This window comes from Rana temporaria, chromosome 4, assembly GCF_905171775.1.
Source record: "Rana temporaria chromosome 4, aRanTem1.1, whole genome shotgun sequence".
In the NCBI taxonomy this organism is placed as follows: domain Eukaryota; kingdom Metazoa; phylum Chordata; class Amphibia; order Anura; family Ranidae; genus Rana; species Rana temporaria.
In genome coordinates this window covers 467870933-467883361 of record NC_053492.1, presented here as the reverse complement: position 1 = coordinate 467883361, position 12429 = coordinate 467870933, and the positions used below count along the sequence as shown (strand labels likewise).

Genomic DNA, 12429 nt, shown 5'->3' with positions numbered 1-12429 from the left:
CAGATAACTTCCTTTATAGGTACATTTTAGGCCCCATGCACACGAGACGCTGGTAAACGCGTGTTCAGAGGCATTTAGACAGCTTTTTCAACTGCCCCTGAACACATTCAATGTTATCCTATGTGTCCATGCACACAGTCCCGTTTATTGACGTTTTTAGGCAGTTGCGTTTAACCTTGTTTTTCCAGAAGCCAAAAAATGGTTTCAGACGCAAAAGTTTTCGCGTTTCAGACGCAAAACACTGCTTAACACGGTACCGGCGTTTTGCCGCGATTTCGTTTATAGGCGTTTTTAAAGGTGACCTATTTTTTTACATTTAGAAATCTCTTAAAAATTATGGCAAATGATGAAAAACCATAAAAAAAAAAAAACATAAAAAAAACGAATTGCTTGCATTGCGGACAATCCACAACTTGTGGCAGGTGACGTGGCAAGTGGACAATCCACAACTTGTGGCAGGTGACATGGCAGGTGACGTGGCGAGTGGACAATCCACAACTTGTGGCAGGTGATGTGGCCAGGTGACGTGGCAAGTAACGTGGCAGGTGAACAAAGTTAAAAATATAGAATTTTATTCAAAATTGTCGCTATTCAAAATTGTTTATAGCGCAAAAAATAAAAACCGCAGAGATGATCAAATACCACCAAAAGAAAGCTCTATTTGTGGGAAAAAAAGGACGCCAATTTTGTTAGGGAGCCACGTCACATGACCGCGCAATTGTCTGTTAAAGCGACGCAGTGTCGAATCGCAAAAACTGTCCGGGTCCTTTAGCTGCCTAAAGGTCCGGGTCTTAAGTGGTTAAATGAAAAAATTGTATGATCTGGCATGGTACCAAAAAAAATTCTGTGCATGTCCGAATAATTTTGGGATGAACTGATCATGATCGGCTCTCGAAAGCTCTGTACCAACGATCCGATTATCGTACGATCGCTTTCGAAAGCGGAATTTTTCGTACAATTTTTGGATAGCGTGTACGAGGCACATGTGTGTGCATCGAGACATAAGATAACATGCTGGGGAGTTTACTGGCTGCAAAAAAAATATAAATAAAATTGTCTGAAGCCAAAAACAGCCGCTGTAAAAATGTCCCGCGTGCGCGAGGCCTAAATTGGATAAAAGCTTAACCACTTCCCGCCCACTGTCAAGCGATGGTGGAGCGGTGCGGCTCTCATTCTGGGGCAAAGTCATATGACCGCAAAACCCCCCCCCCCCCCCAGAACATCCACCATCAGATGCTCTCAGCACCCTCAGCTCTGCTGATACCTGTAGTCCCCATCTGACAAAAGAAGAACAGCGTAATGTCAAAAGATGGGAGGAAAAAATAAAACCAGACTGTAAAAAAGCCAAAGGACGTGGAGGACTCCACTTTTTACAAACAGCCGAGCGCACAAAGCGTTCCTTTCACCGCCTCATCTGCAAGCGTTCCGTGACCCCAACCTACACCGGCAACACAAACCCCGGGCTCAGATTTCTGGAAAACAAGAGGCCGGGGAGTAAAATATCAGCGGAGGCGGCCAAGACGCTGATTGTGTTACAGGCATAGGCTGGCAGCTTCGAAGGAAGGAAATGGGGGGGGGGGGTCACACAGACGCCAGGGTAAAGGACGCAAAACTATAGGAACCCCATGTGACTGGCTGCTCCGCCACTGTCTCTTGGTTGAGCCCAACATATCCCCCGGAGGATTTCTGTACAAAATGTACCATATTCATGACTAATATTATAGGAGATCAATTATAACACTGAAATACCCCAACTGCCCCCCAAATATTCATCATTCCTCAACTCCCTCCCACAATACCCACCGAAACCCCCATCATCCGCTAATCCCTATCCACTCCAATCACACCCTTCAACTCCTGTCACTCTGAAGCCCCATCATCCTCCAATCACTGCCCTTATCACTCATAATAACCCAATCATTGCCTCCAACCCCCATCGTCCCCCAATCACTGCCCACGAGCCCCATCGTCCCCCAATCACTGCCCACGAGCCTCATCGTCCCCCAATCACTGCCCACGAGCCCCATCGTCCCCCAATCACTGCCCACGAGCCCCATCGTCCCCCAATCACTGCCCACGAGCCCCATCGTCCCCCAATCTCAATCCCCAAAATGCCCCAATCCTTGCCCCTATGCGACATGCCCCTATCAGACATGCCCCAATCCTTGCCCCCATCCCACATGCCCAAATCACTGCCCCTATCCCACCATCGGCCAATCATTGGCCCTATCCCACCATCGGCCAATCATTGTCCCTATCCCACCATCGGCCAATCATTGCCCGTATCCCACCATCGGCCAATCATTGCCCCTATCCCACCATCGGCCAATCATTGCCCCTATCCCACCATCGGCCAATCATTGCCCCTATCCCACCATCGGCCAATCATTGCCCCTATCCATCATCGGCCAATCATTGCCCCTATCCATCATCGGCCAATCATTGCCCCTATCCCACCATCGGCCAATCACTGCCCCTATCTGCCATGCTCCAATCACTGCCGTTGTCCTTATAACACTCCATCACTGCCTCCAATCGCTGCCTACAACCAGGGCTGGACTGGGACAAAAATTTGGCCCTGGACTTCATCTAGACCGGCCCACTTTAATTCAATAAAATGCTAACCCCACCCCCCCCCCCTCCGAAAAATCACGCCCACCAAAAGGCCCCTACATCCATTATTGTATATCATGAGAGGGTGAGAGAGAGGGGAATGAGAGAGAGAGGGAGGGTTGAGGCAAAGGGGGTGAGAGGGGGTGGTTGAGAGAGGGGGGTGAGTGTACGAAAAAGGGAGTGAGTGTAAAAGAGAGGGGGTGAGTGTAGGACCCCTTTTCACACTGAGGTGTTTTTTAGGCGCTTTTGGGCTAAAAATAGAGCCTGTAAAGCGACTGAAAAACGCTTCCGCTGCAGTCCCAGTGTGAAAGCCTGAGTGCTTTCACACTGGGGCGCTGCCAGGGCGTTAGAAAAAGTCCTCCAAGCAGCATCTCTGTTTTAAAAAATGGCCCACTGAGCCATCGGCCCACCGGGAAACTCCCTGTAGTCCCTATGGCCAGTCCATCCCTGCCTACAACCCCCATTAACCACTGTCACTATTCCTCATTACACACAAATCACTGCTCCTAACCTTCATAATCCCCCCCAAAAAAGTCCCTTATCTTCCACCATCCCCCAACCTATACCCACAACTTCCAATATCTACCAATTCTTCCAATATCACCACCACTATCCCTCATTATACCCAAATCACTGCCCCCAACCCACATAATCCTCCAATCACTGTCCCTAATCTTTCTTCACCCCCCAATCATTACCACCACTAAACCCCTTGATCTCCCAATTACTGCCCTTAACCCACCATAATCCCCTAATCACTGCCCCCAATCCCCCTCCCCAGCCAATGGCCCATTATCCCTCAACCCCCTTCCACAATACCCATCCCCTCTCAGATTAGATGGCCCAATCGCATCACTCAATTCCTGTCACTCTGAACCCCCATTATCTCCCAATCACTGCCCCTATCTCTCACTAATTGCCTATCACTGACCCTCTCTTCCACAAAAAAATGTCTCTGGTGCCTATTTTCTCTGATCATCAATCACTGCCCCATCATCCCCCAATCACTACCCCCAACCACCAGCATTCCCCAATCACTGCCCCCAATGCTTCATTACACACCCATTACTGGCCCCAATCACTGCCCCCATCATCCCCCAATCATTCCCCCCAACCACCATCATCCCCAAGCCCAAACTTAATATTATCCCTCAACTGCCGGAACCACCCCCCCCCCCCCCCAATCACAGTTCTCAGCCACCATCATTCCTGCCCCTTTACCCCTTATAACTCAATCATAGCCCATAACCCACTCATCTCCCAATCAATGCCCTCAGCCCCCACCCACCATTACCTAATCACTGCCCCCATGGACCCCATCATTCCCTAATGATCACACATCCACCACCCCCATTATCCCACAATCACTGCTTCTAACACCCCTCATCCCCAAATCCACCATCATCCTCCAATCACTGTCCAAATGCCCCATCACCCTCCAATCACTGCCCAAATGCCCCATCATCCTCCAATCACTGGCCAAATCCCCCTATCACCCTCCAATCACTGGCCAAATCCCCCTATCACCCTCCAATCACTGGCCAAATCCCCCCATCACCCTCCAATCACTGGCCAAATCCCCCCATCACCCTCCAATCACTGGCCAAATCCCCCCATCACCCTCCAATCACTGGCCAAATCCCCCCATCACCCTCCAATCACTGGCCAAATCCCCCCCATCAACCTCCAATCACTGTCCAAATCCCCCCCATCACCCTCCAATCACTGCCCAAAACCCCCATCACCCTCCAATCACTGTCCAAATGCCCCATCACCCTCCAATCACTGCCCAAAACCCCCATCACCCTCCAATCACTGCCCAAAACCCCCATCACCCTCCAATCACTGCCCAAATCCCCCATCACCCTCAAATCACTGCCCAAATCCCCCATCACCCTCCAATCACTGCCCAAACGCCCCATCACCCTCCAATCACTGCCCAAACGCCCCATCACCCTCCAATCACTGCCCAAACGCCCCATCACCCTCCAATCACTGCCCAAACGCCCCATCACCCTCCAATCACTGGCCAAATCCCCCATCACCCTCCAATCACTGGCCAAATCCCCCATCACCCTCCAATCACTGGCCAAATCCCCCATCACCCTCCAATCACTGGCCAAATCCCCCATCACCCTCCAATCACTGGCCAAATCCCCCATCACCCTCTAATCACTGCCCACATCCCTCATCACCCTCTAATCACTGCCCACATCCCCCATCACCCTCTAATCACTGCCCACACCCCCCATCACTGCCCATATCCCCCATCACTGGCCAAATCCTCCATCACCCTCCAATCACTGGCCAAATCCCCCATCACCCTCCAATCACTGGCCAAATCCCCCATCACCCTCCAATCACTGGCCAAATCCCCCATCACCCTCCAATCACTGGCCAAATCCCCCATCACCCTCCAATCACTGGCCAAATCCCCCATCACCCTCCAATCACTGGCCAAATCCCCCATCACCCTCCAATCACTGGCCAAATCCCCCCTCACCCTCCAATCACTGGCCAAATCCCCCATCACCCTCCAATCACTGGCCAAATCCCCCATCACCCTCCAATCACTGGCCAAATCCCCCCATCACCCTCCAATCACTGGCCAAATCCCCCCATCACCCTCCAATCACTGGCCAAACCCCCCCCATCGCCCTCTAATCACTGGCCAAATCCCCTATCGCCCTCCGATCACTGGCCAAATCCCCCATCGCCCTCCGATCATTGTCCACAATTTTCTCTCATACTGCAATCATTTTCCCTATTCTTTGTACAACCCAATCACTGACCACAACCACCACCTTCCTGAAATCACTGTCCCCAACACTCATCGTCCCCCAAATCATTGCTCCAAGCCCTACAATCCCCAAATAGCTTCCCCTAACCCATACTCCCAGCTCCCTCTCACAACATCCACCAGTCATTGGCCCCAAACCATATCCTCCTCCCTCAATTAATCCCATTTTCTCTAAAACACGTCCTCCAATTAACATTATCCATCGATTCCTATCACCCCTCAATGATCATCCATAACCTTCTCCTCCATCACCATCAATCGCTGCCACCAGCTCTCCCCCATTACCCCCTAATCATTGCCCCCATCATCCCCCTAATTGCCCCTCAATCACTGCACCCAACCCCCTCATATACACAGTAGCGCAGGGGTGTCCAAACTTTTTTCAAAGAGGGCCAGATTTGATGAAGTGAACATGCGTGAGGGCCGACCATTTTGCCTGACATTCTTTGAATCATTAAAATTAAATGCAAATTAAACTAATACACTGCCCAACAAGAATTCTCTTTCCTTTGTGGCTGTGTGTGTTGAAGAGTCTAATGATGAGCTTGGGCATTTTATTTGGATATACTGTATTTATCGGCCATTGCCATGAATGCAGCCTCACAAGTACCATGAATGCAGCCTCACCAGTACCATGAACGCAGCTTCACCATTGCAATTAATGCAGCCCCACCATTGACATGAATGCAGCCTCTAAATGCCCGGCGCTCGTAGATTCATTGGGGGCTACAAAAGAGATATATATCCAAATTACCAGTGGGGCCGCATTAAAATGAAACGAGGGCCGCAATTGGCCCCCGGGCCTGACTTTGGACATGCCTGCAGTAGCGGGTCCTAAACTTTCCTTGAGAAGACCCGTCAGGTGCCCAGCACCCTGCTCTGCACTTGGATTCACCAATAGTCAATTTATCACTCAAAGACCACCTGCAACCTTCCGCCTTCTTCCCAAATCACTGCCCCAATCCCTAACCCCCGCTTCCCCCATCTCACAACATCCACCAGTAATTGGCCCCAACTCCTATCCCACCCATTCAATAATGGGCCTAATGCCATTTTCTCTAAACACATTCTCCAATTAACCTCATCCTTCAACTCCTGTCACACCCAGCACCCCTCATTCTTTAATCACTGACCCCCCCCCCATAATCACTCAATCCCTGCCCCCTCAGACACACAGTACGGGGTCTCAAACTTGCCTCGGAAAGGTTTGTCAGGCACCCGGCATCCTGCGCCATACTCCGATTCACCAATCCCCTGAGCGGCCCAGGCGAGAGACTTACAAGAATACGACATGCGGCCAAAGTCCATCAGCAGTGAAGATGTGGAGGGGGTCAAAATCCAAAGATACAGACGACGGGTGAAGGAGGAGGGGGGGGGGGGGGGTAGTTATTACATAGCAGTATTTACTACTCTGCCACTACTGATGAGGGAAAACCTCCCCAAAATCTAAATCTCATGCACAATGCGGACGCACGATCTGATAACTATTATCCCCCCCCCAAAAAAAGCTTAGGAAGCCGGTGGAGCGAGTCAGTTAAGGCGTTAGGTGAGTCGGGGATAACCTGGAGGAAGGTAGGTTGTCGGGTAGGTATACAAAAAAAATGTTGTTGCCTTAAAACGAAATCAAAATGTATGTTAACATGTCAGGAGTGTAAGAACCTAAATCCATCCTCACATCACCTGCACAGCTGCACTCAGACTGGAAGAGGAGCTGTGCTAGGAGACGACCGAGGACTGACCGGAGGAGCAAGCACAGTAATGTCACCTTCTCACCCGCGGCCTCATAGGAAAAGTCAACACTGTATTCCTCAACGCCAAAACACAGACCGCGGTCTCACCTTCTTATTTGGACTGCCCTACACAGGAGTACCAATCACAACGCTGGCCAGACAGAATTACACTTTGTATGGCAGATGATATTTATTGGTGCGTTTCATTAAAAAGTAGGTCACCATTCTGAGATCTGCATTCTCCTACCTTCCAGCTCCGCCTCTTTGTGAAATGACAGCTCCGCCTCCTTCAAGAGCATCTGCAGCAACACGGACAGTGAGGTGTTCACCTGGAAATGAAAAAAACACACATTGTTCTCTTTTCTAATAACAGACCAGCACTGAACACCCCCCCACCCACCCAGAAATGTCCCCCCATCCCTACTGTACTGAACACCCCCCACCCTACCCTGTCCCCCCCTGGAACTGTCACCACCCCCCCCCCCCCGCTATACTAAACACCCCCCACCCTACCCCCCCACCCCTACTGTACTGAACACCACCCACCCTACCCTGTCCCCCTGGAACTGTCACCCCCCCTACTGTACTGAACACCCCCCACCCTACCCTGTCCCCCCCTACTGTACTGAACACCCCCCACCCTACCCTGTCCCCCCCTACTGTACTGACCACCCCACCCTGTCCCCCCTACTGTACTGAACACCACGCACCCTACCCTGTCCCCCCTGGAACTGTCACCTCCCCCTACTGTACTGAACACCCTCCACCCTACCCTGCCCCCCCCTACTGTACTGAACACCACGCACCCTACCCTGTCCCCCCGGAACTGTCACCCCCCCCTATTGTACTGAACACCCTACCCTGCCCCCCCCCCCGAAACTGTCACCCACCCCTACTGTACTGAACACCACCCACCCTACCCTCTCCAAACTGTAACCCCCCCCCGGAACTGTCCCCCCCCTACTGTACTGAACACCCCCCACCCTACCCTGTCCCCCCCTACTGTACTAAACACCCCCCACCCTACCCTGTCCCTCCCCACTGTACTGAACACCCCCCACCCTACCCCCCCCCACTGTACTGAACACCCCCCACCCAATTCCCCCGGAACTGTCACTCCCCCTACTGTACTGAACACCATACCCTCCCCCCCCCGGAACTGTCACCCCCCTACTGTACTGAACACTCCCCACCCTACTCTATCCCCCCTGGATAGTATAAAGCAGGGGTCTCAAACTGGTGGCCCTCCAGCTGTTGCAGAACTACACGTCCCATCATCCCTCTGCCTGTGGGAGTCATGCTTGTAACTGTCAGCCTTGCAATGCCTCATGGGACTTGTAGTCCTGCAACAGCTGGAGGGCAGCCAGTTTGAGACCCCTGGTATAAAGTGTCCTTCGCGCTATTATGAACTAATAATGGTATGAAACCAAACAAATAATGTGAAAATGCAGCACAACCTAATAGTGTTTACAATACACAAGTGGAATAATATTGGAAAAAGGGGTTTAGCGCAAAAACTACACGCTATCAAAAATAAGTAACGGTGATGAGTGATTCTCGATCAAAAAAAACAAATGAGTGATGAACTGTGCAAAAAATGTATACATAAATATATGAATAAATAGAACTCTAAAAAATAGAGTGAGGTGGAAAATGGTGATAAGTGTCCCATAGGTAAATGCAGTGATGAGCCGCCAAATGGGGATAAGGACGCAGCTGAATGTCCACTAGGCCAGGTGTAGAGAAATGACTGACAGATGAATGGTCCTATCCATAAAAGGGCTCCCAGAACTCTCACCTCAATGACAGAAGTGTAGGGCATCAAAGATATCCTTGGTGTCAACCACCTCCTTACAGCCACAGCGTCTTCCCACCTGTCACTCTTCAATGGCGCTTCTCCTCCATCAATCCCTGTTGGGTTCTACTTTCGCTTCTGCTCTTGATTTTCCTGTCTCTCTGCACTCGGTCATGTGACCATAGTGCTCAGAAGTCACAACAGTTCTATGGTCACATGACCGAGTGCAGAGAGACAGGAAAATCAAGAGCAGAAGCGAAAGTAGAACCCAACAGGGATTGATGGAGGAGAAGCGCCATTGAAGTGTGACAGGTGGGAAGACGCTGTGGCTGTAAGGAGGTGGTCGACACCAAGGATATCTTTGATGCCCTACACTTCTGTCATTGAGGTGAGAGTTCTGGGAGCCCTTTTATGGATAGGACCATTCATCTGTCAGTCATTTCTCTACACCTGGCCTAGTGGACATTCAGCTGCGTCCTTATCCCCATTTGGCGGCTCATCACTGCATTTACTTATGGGACACTTATCACCATTTTCCACCTCACTCTATTTTTTAGAGTTCTATTTATTTATATTTATATATACTTATATATTATATATTATGTATATTCATGTATACATTTTTTGCACAGTTCATCACTCATATGTTTTTTTTGATTGAGCATCACTCATCACCGTTACTTATTTTTGATAGCGTGTAGTTTTTGCGCTAAACCCCTTTTCCAATACTATCCCCCCTGGAACTGTCACCCCCCCCTACTGTACTGAACACCCCCCACCCTACACTATCCCCCCCCCCGGAACTGTGACCCCCCCTACTGTACTGAACACCCCCCACCCTACACTATCCCCCCCCCCGGAACTGTGACCCCCCCTACTGTACTGAACCCCCCCCCCCCTACCCCCCCCCCCCCCCCACTGTACTGAACACCCTCCCACCCAATCCTGACACCCCCACTATACTTCAGTTCTCACCCTACTACACTATACTCCTGACACCCGCACTATACACCTCCACACCATATCCCTCACCCTACCACACACAATACTACTCACCCTACCCCACTATACTCCTGACACCCCCACTATACTACTCACCCTACCCCACTATACTCCTGACACCCCACTATACTACCACACTATACTCCCGACACCCCCACTATACTACTCACCCTACCACACTATACTCCTGACACCCCACTATACTACTCACCCTACCACACTATACTCCTGACACCCCCACTATACTCCTGACACCCCCACTATACTACTCACCCTACCACACTATACTCCTGACACCCCACTATACTACTCACCCTACCACACTATACTCCTGACACCCCACTATACTACTCACCCTACCACACTATACTCCTGACACCCCACTATACTACTCACCCTACCACACTATACTCCTGACACCCCCACTATACTACTCACCCTATCCTACTATACTCCTGACACCCCCACTATACTCCTGACACCCCCACTAATCTACTCACCCTACCCCAACACCCCCACTATACTACTCACACCATACTCCTTACCCTACCACACGATACTCCTGACACCCACACATTACTCCTGACACCCCCACTATACTACTCACCCTACCACACTATACTCCTGACACCCCCACTATACTACTCACCCTACCCCACTATACTCCTGACACCCCCACTATACTACTCCCCCTACCACCCACACTATACTACTCCTCCTACCCCACTATACTCCTGACACCCCCACTATACTACTTACCCTACCCTACTCCCGACACCCCCACTATACTACTCACCCTACCACACTATACTCCTGACACCCCCACTATACTACTCCCCCTACCCCACTATATTCCTGACACCCCGACTATAATACTCACCCTACCACACTATACTCCTGACACCCCCACTATACTACTCCCCCTACCCCACTATATTCCTGACACCCCGACTATAATACTCACCCTACCACACTATACTCCTGACACCCCCACTATACTACTCACCCTACCCCACTATACTCCTGACACCCCCACTATACTACTCCCCCTACCACCCACACTATACTACTCCTCCTACCCCACTATACTCCTGACACCCCACTATACTACTTACCCTACCCTACTCCCGACACCCCCACTATACTACTCACCCTACCACACTATACTCCTGACACCCCCACTATACTACTCCCCCCTACATTCCTGACACCCCGACTATAATACTCACCCTACCACACTATACGCCACCACACCATATCCCTCACCCTACCACACACAATACTACTCACCCTACCCCACTATACTCCTGACACCCCCACTATACTACGCAGTACTCGTCCAAGGGCCCTCTGATCATTCCTGTATTAAATTGTATTGTAACTATAATGTCTTCCCTGATGTTGTAAAGCGCTGCGTAAACTGTTGGCGCTATATAAATCCTGTATAATAATAATAATAATAATAAATACCCCACTATACTCCTGACAACCCCACTATACTACTCACCCTACCACACTATACTCCTGACACCCCCACTATACTACTCACCCTACCACACTATACTCCTGACACCCCACTATACTACTCACCCTACCCCACTATACTCCTGACACCCCCACTATACTACTCACCCTACCCCACTACACCCCTCACCCTACCACACTATACTCCTGACACCCCCACTATACTACTCAGTACTCGTCCTACCCCACTATACTACTCACCCTACCCCACTACACCCCTCACCCTACCACACTATACTCCTGACACCCCCACTATACTACTCAGTACTCACCCTACCCCACTATACTACTCACCCTACCACTCAATACTCCTGAAACCCCACACCACTATTACCCTCAACCTACCCCACTATACTCCCGACACCCCCCATTATACTACTCAGTACTCACCCTACCCCACTATACTCCCGACACCCCCCACTATACAACTCACCCTACTATACTCCTGACACCCACACTATATGTCTAACAATGCCTCTCACGCCCCACCACACTGCTGAGATTGCTTACATCTTCCACCCCTATACCCCTTACTCTCCACTGTACTCCTCACACTCCACCACACTGCTTGCATCTCCCATTGTACTCCTCAGATCCCACTACACCCCTCACACGGGACACCTCTCACCTCCGGGCAGCCATCTTCCCGCTGGGTATTCTGGGTAATCCTCCGGAATCCCCACGTCCGACGTGTGACGTTCCCTCACCTAATCGGAGCGGCGGCCATCTTCCCGGAGACCAGAGCGTACGGGAGAGGACTCCGACAAGATGGAACCTGATCACAGCCATAGCGGCCTCTGGAGGCTGAGATCTAACCTCACTGAGTGTGTGTGACTGTGTGTGTTCTGCTCTGCGGAGGGAACTCTGCTCTGTACTGGTATTAGAATGGTGTCAGGATTAGTCCCAGGAGCTGACAATCTATGCCCAGATCTCTTACTGGGGGAACTCTGCTCTGTACTGGTATT

At 50.8% G+C, this 12429-nt stretch overlaps 1 protein-coding gene across 2 annotated transcripts in view; it reads right to left on the bottom strand.

Moving 5' to 3' along the window:
• TJAP1 (tight junction associated protein 1) overlaps positions 1-12185 on the bottom strand; it is a 60760-nt gene extending 48575 nt beyond the window's left edge. Inside the window, exons 1-2 of one of the 2 annotated variants that reach the window (XM_040351745.1) lie at positions 12093-12185; positions 7391-7472 (exon numbers count right to left, since the gene is read on the bottom strand). The gene's annotated coding sequence lies outside the window, so the exon portion shown is untranslated. The remainder of the gene's footprint in view (positions 1-7390; positions 7473-12092) is intronic. The other variant, XM_040351744.1, reaches the window with a different exon arrangement.
• Positions 12186-12429: the final 244 nt, after the last annotated feature.